The following is a 17,649-nucleotide window of genomic DNA, read 5'->3' on the forward strand; positions in this document are numbered from 1 at the left end:
AATCCACAGAATTCACTTTAATACGCCTCCGTTCATTCCAGTCTTCAAACAATTTTCTTTCCCCCCAAATAGGCGGAGAAGTCGATGAATGTTGTGTCCAATCAATCCAGTTCAGAAAGTCTTCCGTAACGTCGGTGCAGCCGTGTGGAAATAGCAACGGTACAATGAAAAGCTCTTTTCTAATTTTCCCTCCCACTCATTCCTATTCAAATCTCGATGTGTTGTGAACGAACTTTCATCAAACCTTCAAAAAATAGCAGCTATTTTGATATGTGACGACCATTACTTTTAGAAGGGATTTGATAAGAAATCGACCGAATACCATCTGCCATATTTATTATAACATGGAAAGGCCTTTTGATAATCGCTGCGGCTATATTTCGATGAGTTTTGCTAATTTTTACCTCCTGCCTTTAGGAAGGCGAGGTGATCTTTTACTGTGTTTCTGTGCGTGCGTGAGTGTGCGTGTGTGTGTTTGTGTCTGTGTGTTGTTTTGCAATATAACGCACAAAAAATTTTCTGGTTCATTTCAGATGTTGATAGGAAAGGGTGGGTGTTTACTGTCTTCATGAGAAAATTCTTTGACCCTAACATCTAAAGAGATCTTTTCTATTTTATTCCTATTCTCACCAGACATTTTTGTCCAGGAGAAACTGGAAATATTACATGTGGGTTTCGTACACCGTTTCATTTCAAGGGACTCTCCTTTATAAAATAAAACAGTCGGTCTGTTGCTAACTTTATGTAAAGGTCACTGTGCTAAAGATTTTAGGGGAGGAGAGAGGGTTGGTACTGGCTCTTAAATTCTGATTCTGGGAGACCTGGATCAAGTGTCCGGTAACCCGCCTCCCCTTTTTGTTCACAGTTTTCGTTAAAACTCATTTTTCTTTGCACAGACACATGAGTGTTCTGGTGACAGCCGCAACAATATAAAATATTATTCACCTCTTTTGGATAGACTTATACTCTCTTCTTGCTTTCTCGATAATTACGTTTTATTTTTATTTAGAAAGACTCTTTGATCTAAAGAGCTAAGATCCAGTCATCAGTAACCTATTCAGTGTACAAGGTGACCTCCAAACTTAGCAAGCCTGTCTAACGGTCACATAAAAAAAAAAAAAATCCAGAAATCCTTTGATTTAGAATCCTTTGATTTAGAATGTTTTATGTTGTTCTTGCTAAAGACACATTCTTTGTACTGAACTACGCATTAAAAGACATTACCTTGACTTCTCTTTGTCATGCCTGTATTAGTTTTTCAAATTGTGTTAAGTATTAACTGTCAGTCATTTTTCTAGCACTAAATTATATTTAACTTGGCAGTTTAAAACATATTTCTGAAACTCATTCAGGACGTGATCGATTTTAGGTATTTTATTCATGATACTCTCAGATAATTATAAGTAACGTACGATTTACTTTTCATCGTCTGAGTGTTATGATTCATCGTGTAATACGGTTAGAGTGTGAGTTTAGACAGATGACAGGAAGAAAGGAGACTTAAAAATTTAAATTACTTTGGCAGTGTTGACTTCGTCGAACTTCTTTATCGAAATGTTTATGTTGGATATTACACCTTCATATTGTAGTGAATGGTATCATTATCTTCTTGCTTTCGGCCTAGTTTAAATCACTGACAAACATTACGAAGTTATAAATGACTAAACTGAATAAGCAGATCAGGATAACATGTTACGAAATGATTAAAACCTGTTTGAAGGAAAACTAGATTCTCAGTCTCATATTTTTCCCCTCGACATGGTGGGGTCTGGGACTAGGCTACCGGTGGGCAATACATTTAAGTGAAGAAAACTAGAGTACTATCCTTGGTTGCTTTACGCAATCCAAAACTCTCCTGTCACCTCTTGACAATCGAAATTATGGAAGACCGTCACTGTTACTGCAACACATTAGTGTGAAAATCCAAAGAATTCCCTTTACTACGGCTCCGTTCATTCCAGTTTTCAAACAATTTCCTTTCCCCCCAAATACGCGGAGAAGTCGATGAATGCTGTGTCCAATCAATCCAGTTCAGAAAATCTCCCGTAACGTCGGTGCAGCCGTCTGGAAATAGCAACGGTACAAGGAAAAGCCTTTTTCTGATTTTCTCTCCCACCCATTCCTATTCAAATCTCAATGCGTTGTGAACGAACTTTCATCAAACCTTCAGGAAATAGCAGCTATTTGGATATGTGACGACCATTACTTTTAGAAGGGATTTGATCAGAAATCGACCGAATACCATCCGCCATATTTTTTATGGTATGGAAAGGCTTTTTGATAAACGCTGCGGCTATATTTCGATGAGTTTTGCTAATTTTTACCTCCTGCCTTTAGGAAGGCGAGGTGATATTTTACTGTGTTTCTGTGCTTGCGTGAATGTGTGTGTGTGTGTGTGTGTGTGTGTGTGTGTGTGTGTGTGTGTGTGTGTGTTGTTTTGCAATGTAACACACAAAATTTTCTAGTTCATTTCAGATGTTGATAGGAAAGGGTGGGGGTTTACTGTCTTCATTACATAATTCTTAGACCCCAACATCTTAAGAGACCTTTTCTGTTTTATTCCTCTTCTAAGAGACATGTTTGTCCAGGCGAAACTGGAAATATTACATGTAGGTTTCACACACCGTTTTATTTCAAGGGACTCTCCTCTATAAAATAAAACAGTCGGTCTGTTGCTAACTTTATGTAAACGTCACTGTGGAAAAGAATTTAGGGGAGGAGAGAGGGTTGGTACTGGCTCTTAACCCGCCCCGTCCCGACGACGTATGGGTACGTCACCACGATTTGCATTTGCCAGTCCCGGCGACGTACCAGTACGTCGTGCAATTGCAAGGTACCTAATTTGCACAATTTTCAATTTTCGCACGTGATTTTTCGTATGTATACACGGGACACCTTCCTCTATTCCTGTACAAGATACCAAGCAGGGACAATGCCTTACACTGCATAACCTCCCCCCTCCCCCCCTCATGCCATTGTCTTGGCAAAGGACCTGTTACCAGTGACCTGGCTAGTAAAGTTATTCAGGGTCAGAGTGATTCCCCAATCGATGACAATGTGGAGGACAATGTTTACATAGCATTAGAAGAAGAAACAGCCAGAAATAATGATCAGGTAGTGTGGCAAAAACAGGTCAGGTATGGTGATTAGTTAGTGAGTGAAACAATGCTTATAATGCCTTTATTACTGCTTGAAAACCAATATACTGTCATACTACATATACATTCGTACCAAGTAAATAAATAAATACCGTTTATGAGTGGATAAAATAGTTACCCTCCCATAGAACTCGTTTTCTTTGGTGCCAGCATGTTAGAAAACCCACTCAGGTAAGGAGGAACTCCTACCTGGATTGGGCACTTTAAACCTCAGGAGAGCGATTTCTCTATGAATTTTCGATGTTTCTCACCAAAAGCGAAGGTTTTAGCCAAAAAAAAAAAAATCGAAAATACCTCGGGACTGGGGGATGTCAGAGGTGCGGAAAACCTCGGGACGTGACGGGTTAAACTCTGATTCTGGGAGACCGGGATCAAGTGTCCGGTAACCCGCCTCCCCTTTTTTCTTCACAGTTTTCGTTAAAACTCATTTTCTTTGCACAGAGACATGAGTGTTCTGGTGACAGCCGCAACAATATAAAATATTATTCACCGCTTTTGGATACTGCCTTATACTCTTTTCTTGCTTTCTCGATCATTACGTTTTATTTTTATTTAGAAAGATTCTTTGATCTAAAGAGCTAAGATGCAGTCTTCAGTAACCTATTCAGTGTACAAGGTGACCTCCAAACTTAGCAAGCCTGTCTAACGGTCACATAAAAGAAAAAAAAAAAAAAAATGTTTTGATCGATTAGATTTAGAATGTTTTATGTTGTTCTTGCTAAAGACACATTCCTTATACTGAAATGCGCATCAAAAGACATTACCTTGACTTCTCTTTGTAATGGCTGTATTAGTTTTTCAAATTGTGATAAGTTTTATTTGTCAGTCATTTTTCTAGCACTAAATTATTTTTAACTTGGCAGTTTAAAACATAATCCTGAAACTCATTCAGGACGTGATCGATTTTAGGTATTTTATTCGTGATACTCTCAGACAATTATAAGTAACGTACGATTTACTTTTCATCGTCTGAGTGTCATGATTCATCGTGTAATACAGGTAGAGTGTGAGTTTAGACAGATGACAGGAAGAAAGGAGACAAAAAAATTTAAATTACTTTGGCAGTGTTGACTTCGTAGAACTTATTTGTCGAAATGTTTATGTTGGATATTACACCTTCATATTGTAGTGAATGGTATCATTATCTTCTTGCTTTCGGCATAGTTTGCATCACTGACAAACATTACGAAGTTATTAATGATTAAATTGAATAAGAGGATCAGGATAACATGTTACGAAATGATTTAAACCTGAATAAAGGAAAACTAGATTGTCCGTGTCAGGTTATTCCCCTCGACATTGTGGGGTCTGGGGCTAGGCTACCGGTGGCCAATACATTTAAGAGAAGAAGACTAGAGTACTATCCTTGGTTGCTTTACGCATTCGAAAACTCTCCTGTCACCTCTTGACAATCGAAATTATGCAAGGCCGTCACTGTTACTGGAACACACTAGTGTGAAAATCCACAGAATTCACTTTAATACGCCTCCGTTCATTCCAGTCTTCAAACAATTTTCTTTCCCCCCAAATAGGCGGAGAAGTCGATGAATGTTGTGTCCAATCAATCCAGTTCAGAAAGTCTTCCGTAACGTCGGTGCAGCCGTGTGGAAATAGCAACGGTACAATGAAAAGCTCTTTTCTAATTTTCCCTCCCACTCATTCCTATTCAAATCTCGATGTGTTGTGAACGAACTTTCATCAAACCTTCAAAAAATAGCAGCTATTTTGATATGTGACGACCATTACTTTTAGAAGGGATTTGATAAGAAATCGACCGAATACCATCTGCCATATTTATTATAACATGGAAAGGCCTTTTGATAATCGCTGCGGCTATATTTCGATGAGTTTGGCTAATTTTTACCTCCTGCGTTTAGGAAGGCGAGGTGATATTTTACTGTGTTTCTGTGCGTCCGTGAGTGTATGTGTGTGTGTGTGTGTGTGTGTGTGTGTGTGTGTGTGTGTGTGTCTGTGTGTTGTTTTGCAATATAATACACAAAAAATTTTCTGGTTCATTTCAGATGTTGATAGGAAAGGGTGGGTGTTTACTGTCTTCATTAGAAAATTCTTAGACCCTAACATCTAAAGAGATCTTTTCTCTTTTATTCCTATTCTCACCAGACATTTTTGTCCAGGCGAAACTGGAAATATTACATGTAGGTTTCATACACCGTTTCATTTCAAGGGACTCTCCTCTATAAAATAAAACAGTCGGTCTGTTGCTAACTTTATGTAAACGTCACTGTGCTAAAGATTTTAGGGGAGGAGAGAGGGTTGGTACTGGCTCTTAAACTTTGATTCTGGGAGACCTGGATCAAGTGTCCGGTAACCCGCCTCCCCTTTTTTCTTCACAGTTTTCGTTAAAACTCATTTTTCTTTGCACAGACACATGAGTGTTCTGGTGACAGCCGCAACAATATAAAATATTATTCACCACTTTTGGATACTGACTTATACTCTCTTCTTGCTTTCTCGATAATTACGTTTTATTTTTATTTAGAAAGACTCTTTGATCTAAAGAGCTAAGATGCAGTCTTCAGTAACCTATTCAGTGTGCAAGGTGACCTCCAAACTTAGCAAGCCTGTCTAACGGTCACATAAAAAAAAAAAAAATCCAGAAAACCTTTGATTTAGAATGTTTGATTTAAAATATTTTATGTTGTTCTTGCTAAAGACACATTCTTTGTACTGAACTACGCATTAAAAGACATTACCTTGACTTCTCTTTGTCATGGCTGCTTTAGTTTTTCAAATTGTGATAACTATTAACTGTCAGTCATTTATTTGACACTAAATTATATTTAACTTGGCAGTTTAAAGCATAATCCTGAAACTCAATCAGGACGTGATCGATTTTAGGTATTTTATTGGTGATACTCTCAGATAATTATAAGTAACGTACGATTTACTTTTCATCGTCTGAGTGTTATGATTCATCGTGTAATACAGTTAGAGTGTGAGTTTAGACAGATGACAGGAAGAAAGGAGACATAAAAATTTAAATTACTTTGGCAGTGTTGACTTCGTAGAACTTCTTTATCGAAATGTTTATGTTGGATATTACACCTTCATATTGTAGTGAACGGTATCATTATCTTCTTGCTTTCGGCATAGTTTAAATCACTGACAAACATTACGAAGTTATAAATGACTAAACTGAATAAGCAGATCAGGATAACATGTTACGAAATTATTTAAACCTGATTGAAGGAAAACTAGATTCTCAGTGTCATGTTATTCCCCTCGACATGGTGGGGTCTGGGACTAGGCTACCGGTGGCCAATACATTTAAGAGAAGAAGACTAGAGTACTATCCTTGGTTGCTTTACGCAATCCAGAACTCTCCTGTCACGTCTTGACAATCGAAATTATGCAAGACCGTCACTGTTACTGGAACACACTAGTGTGAAAATCCAGAGAATTCCCTTTAATACGCCTCCGTTCATTCCAGTTTTCAAACCATTTTCTTTCCCCCCAAATAGGCGGAGAAGTCGATGAATGCTATGTCCAATCAATCCAGTTCAGAAAGTCTCCCATAAAGTTGGTGCAGCCGTCTGGAAATAGCAACGGTACAATGAAAAGCTTTTTTCTGCTTTTCCCTCCCACCCATTCCTATTCAAATCGCGATGCGTTGTGAACGAACTTTCATCAAACCTTCAGGAAATAGTAACTATTTGAACATGTGACGACCATTACTTTTAGAAGGGATTTGACAAGAAATCGACCGAATACCATCCGCCATATTTTTTATAATATGGAAAGGCTTTATGATAAACGCTGCGGCTATATTTCCATGAGTTTGGCTAATTTTTACCTCCTGCCTTTCGGAAGGCGAGGTGATATTTTACTGTGTTTCTGTGCGTGCGTGAGTGTGTGTGTGTGTGTGTGTGTGTGTGTGTGTGTGTGTGTGTGTGTGTGTGTTGTTTTGCAATATAACACACAAAATTTTCTGGTTCATTTCGGATGTTGATAGGAAAGGGTGGGTGTTTACTATCTTCATTAGAAAATTCTTAGACCCTAACATCTAAAGAGATCTTTTCTCTTTTATTTCTATTCTCACCAGACATTTTTGTCCAGGCGAAACTGGAAATATTACATGTAGGTTTCATACACCGTTTCATTTCAAGGGACTCTCCTCTATAAAATAAAACAGTCGGTCTGTTGCTAACTTTATGTAAACGTCACTGTGCTAAAGATTTTAGGGGAGGAGAGAGGGTTGGTACTGGCTCTTAAACTCTGATTCTGGGAGACCGGGATCAAGTGTCCGGTAACCCGCCTCCCCTTTTTTCTTCACAGTTTTCGTTAAAACTCATTTTTCTTTGCACAGACACATGAGTGTTCTGGTGACAGCCGCAACAATATAAAATATTATTCACCACTTTTGGATACTGACTTATACTCTCTTCTTGCTTTCTCGATAATTACGTTTTATTTTTATTTAGAAAGGCTCTTTGATCTAAAGAGCTAAGATGCAGTTTTTAGTAACCTATTCAGTGTACAAGGTGACCTCCAAACTTGGCAAGCCTGTTTAACGGTCACATAAAAGAAAAAAAAAATCCAGAAATCCTTTGATCGATTAGATTTAGAATGTTTTATGTTGTTCTTGCTAAAGACACATTCTTTGGACTGAACTGCGCATTAAAAGACATTACCTTGACTTCTCTTTGTCATGGCTGTATTAGTTTTTCAAATTGTGATAAGTATTAACTGTCAGTCATTTTTATAGCACTAAATTATATTTAACTTGCCAGTTTAAAACATAATCCTGAAACTCATTCAGGACGTGATCGATTTTAGGTATTATATTCGTGATACTCTCATTTAATTATAAGTAACGTACGATTTACTTTTCATCGTCTGAGTGTTATGATTCATCGTGTAATACAGGTAGAGTGTGAGTTTAGACAGATGACAGGAAGAAAGGAGACATAAAAATTTAAATTACTTTGGCAGTGTTGACTTCGTAGAACTTCTTTGTCGAAATGTTTATGTTGGATATTATACCTTCATATTGTAGTAAATGGTATCATTATCTTCTTGCTTTCGGCATAGTTTGCATCACTGACAAACATTACGAAGTTATTAATTATTAAATTGAATAAGAAGATCAGGATAACATGTTACGAAATGATTTAAACCTGAATAAAGGAAAACTAGTTTGTCCGTGTCATGTTATTCTTCTCGACATTGTGGGGTCTGGGGCTAGGCTACCGATGGCCAATACATTTAAGAGAAGAAGACTAGAGTACTATCCTTGGTTGCTTTACGCAATCCAAAACTCTCCTGTCACCTCTTGACAATCGAAATTATGCAAGACCGTCACTGTTACTGGAACACACTAGTGTGAAAATCCACAGAATTCCCTTTAATACGCCTCCGTTCATTCCAGTCTTCAAACAATTTTCTTTCCCCCCAAATAGGCGGAGAAGTCGATGAATGTTGTGTCCAATCAATCCAGTTCAGAAAGTCTTCCGTAACGTCGGTGCAGCCGTGTGGAAATAGCAACGGTACAATGAAAAGCTCTTTTCTAATTTTCCCTCCCACTCATTCCTATTCAAATCTCGATGTGTTGTGAACGAACTTTCATCAAACCTTCAAAAAATAGCAGCTATTTTGATATGTGACGACCATTACTTTTAGAAGGGATTTGATAAGAAATCGACCGAATACCATCTGCCATATTTATTATAACATGGAAAGGCCTTTTGATAATCGCTGCGGCTATATTTCGATGAGTTTTGCTAATTTTTACCTCCTGCCTTTAGGAAGGCGAGGTGATCTTTTACTGTGTTTCTGTGCGTGCGTGAGTGTGCGTGTGTGTGTTTGTGTCTGTGTGTGTGTGTGTGTGTGTGTGTCTGTATAACGCACAAAAAATTTTCTGGTTCATTTCAGATGTTGATAGGAAAGGGTGGGTGTTTACTGTCTTCATGAGAAAATTCTTTGACCCTAACATCTAAAGAGATCTTTTCTATTTTATTCCTATTCTCACCAGACATTTTTGTCCAGGAGAAACTGGAAATATTACATGTGGGTTTCGTACACCGTTTCATTTCAAGGGACTCTCCTTTATAAAATAAAACAGTCGGTCTGTTGCTAACTTTATGTAAAGGTCACTGTGCTAAAGATTTTAGGGGAGGAGAGAGGGTTGGTACTGGCTCTTAAACTCTGATTCTGGGAGACCTGGATCAAGTGTCCGGTAACCCGCCTCCCCTTTTTGTTCACAGTTTTCGTTAAAACTCATTTTTCTTTGCACAGACACATGAGTGTTCTGGTGACAGCCGCAACAATATAAAATATTATTCACCTCTTTTGGATAGACTTATACTCTCTTCTTGCTTTCTCGATAATTACGTTTTATTTTTATTTAGAAAGACTCTTTGATCTAAAGAGCTAAGATCCAGTCATCAGTAACCTATTCAGTGTACAAGGTGACCTCCAAACTTAGCAAGCCTGTCTAACGGTCACATAAAAGAAAAAGAAAATCCAGAAATCCTTTGATTTAGAATCCTTTGATTTAGAATGTTTTATGTTGCTCTTGCTAAAGACACATTCTTTGTACTGAACTACGCATTAAAAGACATTACCTTGACTTCTCTTTGTCATGCCTGTATTAGTTTTTCAAATTGTGTTAAATATTAACTGTCAGTCATTTTTCTAGCACTAAATTATATTTAACTTAGCAGTTTAAAACATATTTCTGAAACTCATTCAGGACGTGATCGATTTTAGGTATTTTATTCATGATACTCTCAGATAATTATAAGTAACGTACGATTTACTTTTCATCGTCTGAGTGTTATGATTCATCGTGTAATACGGTTAGAGTGTGAGTTTAGACAGATGACAGGAAGAAAGGAGACTTAAAAATTTAAATTACTTTGGCAGTGTTGACTTCGTCGAACTTCTTTATCGAAATGTTTATGTTGGATATTACACCTTCATATTGTAGTGAATGGTATCATTATCTTCTTGCTTTCGGCCTAGTTTAAATCACTGACAAACATTACGAAGTTATAAATGACTAAACTGAATAAGCAGATCAGGATAACATGTTACGAAATGATTAAAACCTGTTTGAAGGAAAACTAGATTCTCAGTCTCATGTTTTTCCCCTCGACATGGTGGGGTCTGGGACTAGGCTACCGGTGGGCAATACATTTAAGTGAAGAAAACTAGAGTACTATCCTTGGTTGCTTTACGCAATCCAAAACTCTCCTGTCACCTCTTGACAATCGAAATTATGGAAGACCGTCACTGTTACTGCAACACATTAGTGTGAAAATCCAAAGAATTCCCTTTACTACGCCTCCGTTCATTCCAGTTTTCAAACAATTTCCTTTCCCCCCAAATAGGCGGAGAAGTCGATGAATGCTGTGTCCAATCAATCCAGTTCAGAAAGTCTCCCGTAACGTCGGTGCAGCCGTCTGGAAATAGCAACGGTACAAGGAAAAGCCTTTTTCTGATTTTCTCTCCCACCCATTCCTATTCAAATCTCAATGCGTTGTGAACGAACTTTCATCAAACCTTCAGGAAATAGCAGCTATTTGGATATGTGACGACCATTACTTTTAGAAGGGATTTGATCAGAAATCGACCGAATACCATCCGCCATATTTTTTATGGTATGGAAAGGCTTTTTGATAAACGCTGCGGCTATATTTCGATGAGTTTTGCTAATTTTTACCTCCTGCCTTTAGGAAGGCGAGGTGATATTTTACTGTGTTTCTGTGCTTGCGTGAATGTGTGTGTGTGTGTGTGTGTGTGTGTGTGTGTGTGTGTGTGTGTGTGTGTGTGTGTTGTTTTGCAATGTAACACACAAAATTTTCTAGTTCATTTCAGATGTTGATAGGAAAGGGTGGGTGTTTACTGTCTTCATTACATAATTCTTAGACCCCAACATCTTAAGAGACCTTTTCTGTTTTATTCCTCTTCTAAGAGACATGTTTGTCCAGGCGAAACTGGAAATATTACATGTAGGTTTCACACACCGTTTTATTTCAAGGGACTCTCCTCTATAAAATAAAACAGTCGGTCTGTTGCTAACTTTATGTAAACGTCACTGTGGAAAAGAATTTAGGGGAGGAGAGAGGGTTGGTACTGGCTCTTAAACTCTGATTCTGGGAGACCGGGATCAAGTGTCCGGTAACCCGCCTCCCCTTTTTTCTTCACAGTTTTCGTTAAAACTCATTTTCTTTGCACAGAGACATGAGTGTTCTGGTGACAGCCGCAACAATATAAAATATTATTCACCGCTTTTGGATACTGCCTTATACTCTTTTCTTGCTTTCTCGATCATTACGTTTTATTTTTATTTAGAAAGATTCTTTGATCTAAAGAGCTAAGATGCAGTCTTCAGTAACCTATTCAGTGTACAAGGTGACCTCCAAACTTAGCAAGCCTGTCTAACGGTCACATAAAAGAAAAAAAAAAAAAAAAATGTTTTGATCGATTAGATTTAGAATGTTTTATGTTGTTCTTGCTAAAGACACATTCCTTATACTGAAATGCGCATCAAAAGACATTACCTTGACTTCTCTTTGTAATGGCTGTATTAGTTTTTCAAATAGTGATAAGTTCTATTTGTCAGTCATTTTTCTAGCACTAAATTATTTTTAACTTGGCAGTTTAAAACATAATCCTGAAACTCATTCAGGACGTGATCGATTTTAGGTATTTTATTCGTGATACTCTCAGATAATTATAAGTAACGTACGATTTACTTTTCATCGTCTGAGTGTCATGATTCATCGTGTAATACAGGTAGAGTGTGAGTTTAGACAGATGACAGGAAGAAAGGAGACAAAAAAATTTAAATTACTTTGGCAGTGTTGACTTCGTAGAACTTATTTGTCGAAATGTTTATGTTGGATATTACACCTTCATATTGTAGTGAATGGTATCATTATCTTCTTGCTTTCGGCATAGTTTGCATCACTGACAAACATTACGAAGTTATTAATGATTAAATTGAATAAGAAGATCAGGATAACATGTTACGAAATGATTTAAACCTGAATAAAGGAAAACTAGATTGTCCGTGTCAGGTTATTCCCCTCGACATTGTGGGGTCTGGGGCTAGGCTACCGGTGGCCAATACATTTAAGAGAAGAAGACTAGAGTACTATCCTTGGTTGCTTTACGCATTCGAAAACTCTCCTGTCACCTCTTGACAATCGAAATTATGCAAGGCCGTCACTGTTACTGGAACACACTAGTGTGAAAATCCACAGAATTCACTTTAATACGCCTCCGTTCATTCCAGTCTTCAAACAATTTTCTTTCCCCCCAAATAGGCGGAGAAGTCGATGAATGCTGTGTCCAATCAATCGAGTTCAGAAAGTCTCCCGTAACGTCGGTGCAGCCGTCTGGAAATAGCAACGGTACAATGAAAAGCTTTTTTCTGATTTTCCCTCCAACCCATTGCTATTCAAATCTCGATGCGTTGTGAACGAACTTTCGTCAAACCTTCAGGAAATAGCAGCTATTTGGATATGTGACGACCATTACTTTTAGAAGAGATCTGATAAGAAATCGACCGACTACCATCCGCCATATTTTTTATAATATGAAAAGGCTTTTTGATAAACGCTGCGGCTATATTTCGATGAGTTTTGCTAATTTTTACCTCCTGCCTTCAGGAAGGCGAGGTGATATTTTACTGTGTTTCTGTGCGTTCGTGAGTGTGTGTGTGTGTGTGTGTGTGTGTGTGTGTGTGTCTGTGTTTGTGTCTGTGTATTGTTACACACAAAAAATTATCTGGTTCATTTCAGATGTTGATAGGAAATGGAGGGTGTTTACTGTCTTCATTAGAAAATTCTTAGACCCTACCATCTAAAGAGATCTTTTCTCTTTTATTCCTATTCTCACCAGACATGTTTGTCCAGGCGAAACTGGAAATATTACATGTAGGTTTCATACACCGTTTCATTTCAAGGGACTCTCCTCTATAAAATAAAACAGTCGGTCTGTTGCTAACTTTATGTAAACGTCACTGTGCTAAAGATTTTAGGGGAGGAGAGAGGGTTGGTACTGGCTCTTAAACTCTGATTCTGGGAGACTAGGATCAAGTGTCCGGTAACCCGCCTCCCCTTTTTTCTTCTCAGTTTTCGTTAAAACTCATTTTTCTTTGAACAGACACATGAGTGTTCTGGTGACAGCCGGAAGAATATAAAATATTATTCACCACTTTTGGATACTGACTTATACTCTCTTCTTACTTTCTCGATAATTACGTTTTATTTTTATTTAGAAAAACCCTTTGATCTAAAGAGCTAAGATGCAGTCTTCAGTAACCTATTCAGTGTACAAGGTGACTTCCAAACTTAGCAAGCCTGTCTAACGGTCACATAAAAGAAAATGAAAATCCAGAAATCCTTTGATTTAGAATCATTTGATTTAGAATGTTTTATGTCGTTCTGGCTAAAGGCACATTCTTTGTACTGAACTGTGCATTAAAAGACATTACCTTGACTTCTCTTTGTCATGGCTGTATTAGTTTTTCAAATTGTGATTAGGATTAACTGTCACTCATTTTTCTAGCACTAAGTTATATTTAACTTGGCAGTTTAAAACATATTCCTGAAACTCATTCAGGACGTGGTCGATTTAAGGTATTTTATTCGTTATACTCTCAGATAATTATAAGTAACGTACGATTTACTTTTCATCGTCTGAGTGTTATGATTCATCGTGTAATACAGTTAGAGTGTTAGTTTAGACAGATGACAGGAAGAAAGGAGACATAAAAATTTGAATTACTTTGGCAGTGTTGACTTCGTAGAACTTTTTTATCGAAATGTTTATGTTGGATATTACACCTTTATATTGTAGTGAATGATATCATTATATTCTTGCTTTCGGCATAGTTTCCATCACTGACAAACATTATGAAGTTATAAATGACTAAACTGAATAAGTAGATCAGGATAACACGTTATGAAATTATTTAAACCTGATTGAAGGAAAACTAGATTCTCAGTGTCATGTTATTCCCCTCGACATGGTGGGGTCTGGGACTAGGCTACCGGTGGCCAATACATTTAAGAGAAGAAGACTAGAGTACTATTCTTGGTTGCTTTACGCAATCCAAAACTCTCCTGTCACCTCTTGACAATCAAAATTATGCAAGACCGTCACTGTTACTGGAACACACTGGTGTGAAAATTCACAGAATTCCCTTTAATACGCCTCCGTTCATTCCAGTCTTCAAGCAGTTTTCTTTCCCCCCAAATAGGCGGAGAAGTCGATGAATGCTGTGTCCAATCAATCCAGTTCAGAAACTCTCCCGTAACGTCGGTGCAGCCGTCTGGAAATAGCAACGGTACAATGAAAAGCTCTTTTCTGATTTTCCCTCCCACCCATTCCTATTCAAATCTCGATACGTTGTGGACAAACTTTCATTAAACCTTCAGGAAATAGCAGCTATTTGAATATATGACGACCATTAATTTTAGAAGGGATTTGATAAGAAATCGACCGAATACCATCCGGCCTATTTTTTATACTATGGAAAGGCTTTTTGATAAACACTGCGGCTATATTTCGATGAGTTTTTCTAATTTTTACCTTCTGCCTTTAGGAAAGCGAGGTGATATTTTACTGTGTTTCTGTGCGTGTGTGTGTGTGTGTGTGTGTGTGTGTGTGTGTGTGTGTGTGTTCTTTTGCAATATAACACACAAAAAATTTTCTGGTTCATTTCAGATGTTGATAGGAAAGGGTGGGTGTTTACTGTCTTCATTAGAAAATTCTTAGACCCTACCATCTAAAGAGATCTTTTCTCTTTTATTCCTATTCTCACCAGACATTTTTGTCCAGGCGAAACTGGAAATATTACATGTAGGTTTCATACACCGTTTCATTTCAAGGGACTCTCCTCTATATAATAAAACAGTCGGTTTGTTGCTAACTTTATGTAAACGTCACTGTACTAAAGATTTTAGAGGAGGAGAGAGGGTTGGTACTGGCTCTTACACTGATTCTGGGAGACCGGGATCAAGTGTCCGGTAACCCGCCTCCCCTTTTTTCTTCACAGTTTTCGTTAAAACTTATTTTTCTTTGCACAGACACATGAGTGTTCTGGTGACAGCCGCAACAATAGAAAATATTATTCACCACTTTTGGATACTGACTTATATTCTCTTCTTGCTTTCTCGATAATTACGTTTTATTTTTATTTAGAAAGACTCTTTGATCTAAAAAGCTAAGATGAAGTCTTCAGTAACCTATTCAGTGTACAAGGTGACCTCCAAACTTAGCAATCCTGTCTAACGGTCACATAAAAGAAAAAAAAAATCCAGAAATCCTTTGATTTAGAATGTTTCATGTTGTTCTTGCTAAAGACACATTCTTTGTACTGAACTGCGCATTAAAAGACATTACCTTGACTTCTCTTTGTCATGGCTGTATTAGTTTCTCAAATTGTGATGAGTTTTAACTGTCAGTCATTTTTCTAGCACTAAATTATATTTAAGTAGGTAGTTTAAAATATATTCCTGGAACTCATTGAGGACGTGATCGATTTTAGGTATTTTATTCGTGATACTCTCAGATAATTATAAGTAACGTACGATTTACTTTTCATCGTCTGAGCGTTATGATTCATCGTGTAATTCAGTTAGAGTGTCAGTTTAGACAGATGACAGGAAGAAAGGAGACATAAAAATTTAAATTACTTTGGCAGTGTTGACTTCGTTGAAATTCTTTATCGAAATGTTTATGTTGGATATTACACCTTCATAATGTAGTGAATGGTATCATTATCTTCTTCCTTTCGGCATAGTTTCCATCACTGACAAACATTACAAAGTTATAAATTACTAAACTGAATAAACAGATCAGATAACATGTTACGAAATTATTTAAACCTAATTGTAGGAAAACTACATTCTCAGTGTCATGTTTTTCCCCTCTACATGGTGAGGTCTGGGACTAGGCTACCGGTGGCCAATACATTTAAGAGAAGACCAGAGTACTATCCTTGGTTGCTTTACGCAATCCAAAACTCTCCTGTCACCTCTTGACAATCGAAATTATGCAAGACCGTCACTATTACTGGAACACACTAGTGTGAAAATCCACAGAATTCCCTTTAATACGCCTCCGTTCATTCCAGTCTTCAAACAATTTTCTTTCCCCCCAAATAGGCGGAGAAGTCGATGAATGCTGTGTCCAATCAATCCAATTCAGAAATTCTCCCGTAACGTCGGTTCAGCCGTCTGGAAATAGCAACGGTACAATGAAAAACTCTTTTCTGGATTTCCCTCCCACCCATTCCTATTCAAATCTCGATGCGTTGTGGACGAACTATCATCAAACCTTCAGGAAATAGCAGCTATTTGGATATGTGACGACCATTACATTTAGAGGGGTTTTGATAAGAAATCGACCGAATACCATCCGCCATATTTTTTATAATATGGAAAGGCTTTTTGATAATCGCTGCCGGTATATTTCGATGAGTTTTGCTAATTTTTACCTCCTACCTTTAGGAAGGCGAGGTGATATTTAATGTGTTTCTGTGCGTGCGTGAGTGTGTGTGTGTGTTTGTGTGTGTGTGTGTGTGTGTGTGTGTGTGTGTGTGTGTGTGTGTGTGTGTGTGTGTGTGTGTTGTTTTGCAATATAACACACAAAAAATTTTCTGGCTCATTTCAGATGTTGATAGGAAAGGGTGGGTGTTTACTGTCTTCATTAGAAAATTCTTAGACCCTACCATCTAAAGAGATCTTTTCTCTTTTACTCCTATTCTCACCAGACATTTTTGTCCAGGCGAAACTGGAAATATTACATGTAGGTTTCATACACCGTTTCATTTCAAGGGACTCTCCTCTATAAAATAAAACAGTCGGTCTGTTGCTAACTTTATGTAAACGTCCATGTACTAAAGATTTTAGGGGAGGAGGGAGGGTTGGTACTGGCTCTTAAACTCTGATTCTGGAAGACCGGGATCAAGTGTCCGGTAACCCGCCTCCGCTTTTTTCTTCACAGTTTTCATTAAAACTCATTTTTCATTGCACAGACACATTAGTGTTCTGGTGACAGCCGCAAGAATATAAAATATTATTCACCATTTTTGGATACTGACTTATATTCTCTTCTTGCTTTCTCGATAATTACGTTTTATTTTTTTTTTAGAAAGACTCTTTGATCTAAAGAGCTAAGATGCAGTCTTCAGTAACCTATTCAGTGTACAAGGTGACCTCGAAACTTAGCAAGCCTGTCTAACGGTCACATAAAAGAAAAAAAAATCCAGAAATCCTTTGATTTAGAATGTTTCATGTTGTTCTTGGTAAAGACACATTATTTGTACCGAACTGCGCATTAAAAGACATTACCTTGACTTCTCTTTGTCATGGCTGTATTAGTTTTTCATATTGTGATAAGTATTAACTGTCAGTCATTTTTCTAGCACTAAATTATATTTAACTTGGCAGTTTAAAACATATTCCTGAAACTCATTAAGGATGTGATCGATTTTAGGTATTTTATTCGTGAT

The sequence above is a fragment of the Coenobita brevimanus genome, chromosome 53, assembly GCF_032717465.1.
Source record: "Coenobita brevimanus isolate Jiangsu-jjx chromosome 53, ASM3271746v2, whole genome shotgun sequence".
Lineage (NCBI taxonomy): Eukaryota > Metazoa > Arthropoda > Malacostraca > Decapoda > Coenobitidae > Coenobita > Coenobita brevimanus.